General features: G+C 39.8%; 1 pseudogene; it reads right to left on the reverse strand.

Moving 5' to 3' along the window:
- Positions 1-714: 714 nt before the first annotated feature.
- On the reverse strand, positions 715-833 carry LOC134950230 (5S ribosomal RNA; annotated as a pseudogene).
- Positions 834-4,576: the final 3,743 nt, after the last annotated feature.

Consider the following 4,576-nt stretch of genomic DNA (forward strand, 5'->3'; position numbering starts at 1 on the left):
GACTGAACTGATCGCAGTTGCCGAGTAAGTCTGGAGCTACCAAGCGAAAGAGCGACCAGGCACTGGTGTAAAATAAATTCCAAAAGAATTATGAAAAACCAAAGTTGGACAATTAACCTTTCAATAACGGTCCGTTTTGGTGGTGCGCCCAGAGCCAGAAAGTACAAGTACAAGGAGGGAGAAAAAGAAAGCTCTTGTGTGGGCGCACTCTTATGAAAAAATTAACATTGAATTGTGACAGAAACATTAAAACATATGTTTATTATTCAACTTTAAAATTGAAAGATATTCCCTATGTGATCCTAAAAGGAGGTGTACAAATTAGAAAAATGTGAGAGAAAGAATAAAAAATATAGATTATATATATCACCTTAAAGAGATAAAAATGTTCTGGTCTGTTGAATCACACAAAAAGGATTTTAGAAAGGTTGCAGACACAAGATAGTCTAGCAGCCATTTCACCTGACCAGTACAGATAATCTGTATTAATGAGACTAACCAAGGAGATCAGTACTATATATTGGAGATCCGCTTGGATTGGGTTAATACCAAATAATTAGATATTAACCCATTAAAGAATTTTATTCAAGCAAATTAGGAATATTTAGATCGATATACCCTGGACACTAGTAGAAGTGAAAGAGAAAAGTTAGAAGTAGTACGTAGTGGTGATACTGCTGTTGGTGTCCACCCTTAAAAAGGGGAATAGTCCGTACTCTACAAAACCGGGTATTCCCAGGGAGTCTCCTCTCAAGGTACTGACCTGGCCCGACGCTGTTTCGCTTCCAAGATCGGACGAGATCGGGCATTAGCAGCGTGGTATGATAGTAGAGAGATTATCTACCAATGAGAGTGCACCGATATAGGAATAGTAAGAGGATTTATAGAAAAGATAAGATCGAAAAGTGTGTGGATCTGCTTTCCACGTTAGGCAGGGTAAAAAGAATTGCCACGCAGTGGCACCGTTAACCCTGGATCGGGGATGAGAGTCCACAGAATGATAGTAGAGGAGAGGGAAAAATAAGATAAAGATGGAGGACTAAATGATAAGCAAGTTAGAATAAATTGATTTGATCTGCAATCTGCAGGATTAATGAGTTGTAATAAACACAGAAAATCATAGCTGTATAAATCACATATACATTTCTGTTTACCTTAAACCATTCATGGGGGCAGTATCACAGAAGTAATAATCATGACTGAAGTTAGAGAATGATATCAGACCATTTAGTGTACCCCACTGTTCCTCATGTTGAAAGATGGGTGTAGTACTGTGAATAGGTCTAGTCTGCAATCTAAAAGATTATCTGGCTATAATAGGCACAGAAATTCTAACAGCATGATATGCAGTATAAATCAGAATGTCTAAATGAGATAGGCACTAATAGCAAAAGTAATGGAGACTCTAAAGTCATATATATGTATAAAAGGAGTAAATGATACTCAAGATGTCAGGTCACAGAAATTCTAACAGCATGATGTGCAGTATAGATTAGAGTGCCTGAATAGAATAGGTACCAATTGCAAAAATAATAGAGACTCCAAAGTCATATATATGTATGAAAAAAGTAAATGATACTCAAGATGTCAGGTATGGAGACAAATGACAGTAAGTACTGCTCCAAGGAAGGTCTCGTCGTGAAGTCCGTGGAAAGATGTCAGGTATGGAGACAAATGACAGTAAGTACTGCTCCAAGGAAGGTCTCGTCGTGAAGTCCGTGGAAAACGCGTTTCGCCCGTCAGGGCTTGTTCACTTCCGGGATCTCACTGTAGATACAGCAGATGGGGTTTAAAAACCCTGCTGATTGAGGTAGCAGCCAATGAGGTGTGAGTGGAGGCGGGAGTAAGAATAAAATCTGCGTGACGTCGGATGTGCAGCGTATCCTAACCAATTGGAGCAGACGGTGCGTCTGTGTATGGGCGGGGAGAGGCGTGCTGTAGTAAAAGTATTCGGATTGTCCGTCAGACATAGGAAATATGGGAAGATCGGCTGGGTGGAGAGACTGGCCATCTTGGAAGAGGGATTGCCCGTATGTCTCTGTTGATAATGACAGTTCCATATGATGTTTTGAATAGAATATAGAAGGTCCGATTATTGCTGAATAGGGAATAAAAATGCTGTGCTGCGGACAAGGGGTTGCCAGCTGAAAATTATTATCGTAGGAGACGGAGGAATTATTTACTGGTGATTTGGGGCAAATGCAAAGCGCCTCGGCCAATATAAACAGGAGGATACTATGGACCATTTGTCAGGCGGGTGTGTTCTAGTAGTACCTAAATGTTATCTGATGAAAAGAAAATGGTCACGTGGTAGGATGCAGTGAGCGCCATTTTGGAAAAGGGAAAGACAGCCCTTATTGGGAGAACAAGGGCTGAAAATAATGTTAGGGGCGGAGGAGTTATTTCCTGGTAATTGGGGTAAATGCAAGGCGTCTCGGCCAATGAAAACAGGAGGATACTCAAGACAAAAGTCCGGTGGGTGTGTTCTGTAGTGCTTGGATATTATCGGATGAAAGGAACATGGTCACGAGGTAGGAGGCCGTGGGCGCCATTTTGGAGAGGGGAATGGCAGCCCTTATTGTGAGGACAGGGATATGGGAAAAGGGAGTGTTTGGAGAAAGTGTGTATTATGTTGGAAACTATTGGTGGTAGGTAATGTGAGGGCTGGGATGTGATAAAAAAGAAAAGGAAGAAAGTTTTATTAGGTGAATGAGAAGGGAGTGAAAGATGAAATGGATGATAATAAATTTTGATATATAAATAATAAAATATAAGACATTTGGACATACAAGAATATGGGGGTACGAGAATTAAAAGATAATGAATAATATGATATACCTGGTTGATGGGTAACAAGTGGAATACATCATAATGATTGAGGGCAGTGGGGTGACTGTGGAAAAGAGGTGTAAGAAAGCAACTATTTGAATAGTGATTGAAGGATATCCTAGGGCAAATTATGGATATACGATTAGAGTTGATGAAGTGAAAAAAATCACTTTGCTGAAAAATAGGTGAGTTTGATTTGGAGTGAAAAGGAAAATGGTAGGGGTGAGGTGAGATTTGGTGAGTACGAATGAAGGTGTAGGAGGTGTACGTGAGTAATGTTAATTTTTTCATAAGAGTGTGCCCACACAAGAGCTTTCTTTTTCTCCCTCCTTAAGTCTGGAGCTACTCAGAAACTGCTAAGAAGTGTCTATTCGCAATTCTGCTAATCTTTCGTTCGCAATTTTGATAAGCTAAGATTCACTCCCAGTAGGCGGCGGCTTAGCATGTGCAAAAAAGGAAAGAATTGTATAGTAGGCTGCGCTGTGATGTAAAGCTGCTCAGGTTGTTTAGAGGTGAGTTGTTAGGATTTTATCTTAGACCGAGCGCTGTCTGTTCTAATGTTCTATGCAATGTGTGGCAACTAAAAAATTATATGCAATGTGTAACAACCAAAAATAATAATAAAATAAAATAAAAATCTAATTGAAAAAAATAAAAAAGTATAATATTGAAGAAAATATAAAATAAGAAAATGAAATAAAAATAAAAATAAAAATAAAAATAAAAATGAAAATAAAAATAAAAATAAAGATAAAAATAAAATTAAAATAAAATAAAAAATAAAAAAGAGAGGGTTAGGAAGGTGGGGAAGGGAAGGAAAATAGTGCAATGTTTACAGCTCCTTTGTTGGAGCTTTAGTTGGAGCTTTTAGACACTAGTTCAGGAGAGGAAACAGTCTCTTAATAGAAAAAACTATCCCTATCTTACCCTGTTAGTTTCTTCTTTGCTTGAGGCCGTGACCGGGAGTAGCTTCCGGTAGTGTTGGTGATGTTTGTTCCTGTCAGCTTGGTAAGTCAGTCCTGCCTTGGTGCTGGGCTTTGGCTGCTTTCCACTTGCTGTGCTGTAGCCGCTGTTTAGAGCCGACCTGCCGCGACCGGAAGTTCGGGTCTTCACTTCCGGTAGTTCGAATGCTGGCGGCGGAGGTGGCGATGTGAAATGTCCTCTGTGTCTGCTCCTTCTTGTTCCAACGCGTTTCGAATCCAGAGCTGGATTCTTTCTCAAGGAAGTGATGAAGTTCTTGGGATTATGCTCCTTTTTATCTGTAATAACTTTATTAGAAAAACGGGAAGTGGCCGGAACCGGAAATGAGGTTCTCGGCGGCAACCTCATGGTAAAAAAGGGAATATGTAATCAAGTATTCCCTAGGCTTAGTGCAAAGCTGCTAAAAGCAGCTTGCGAGCGAACAACTCGGAATGAGGGCCCATATTCCTACAGAATAAACAAACAATTCCCTCAAAAGCCCAACACAATACAACACTTACAGTATGTGAAACGTGAAAACATTTGTATTATGAATAATACAGGAATGATAATGATAAGGTCTGAAGGGCTTTCTGTATGGGATGATGTTTGGAGGAAGTGAACTGAAGCATTTAAAAGCATTTCCACTGATAGAAACCCTTATATAACTATAACCTCACCCCACAATTACCGACAGTAAAGTTGAGGGGGTGGGGGTGTATAACAGTAGATCTTTGTAGATGCATTGAACAGGTATGGATGGACAAAGGCTTCCAGCCCAGAATTA

Source organism: Pseudophryne corroboree, chromosome 8, assembly GCF_028390025.1.
Source record: "Pseudophryne corroboree isolate aPseCor3 chromosome 8, aPseCor3.hap2, whole genome shotgun sequence".
NCBI lineage: Eukaryota > Metazoa > Chordata > Amphibia > Anura > Myobatrachidae > Pseudophryne > Pseudophryne corroboree.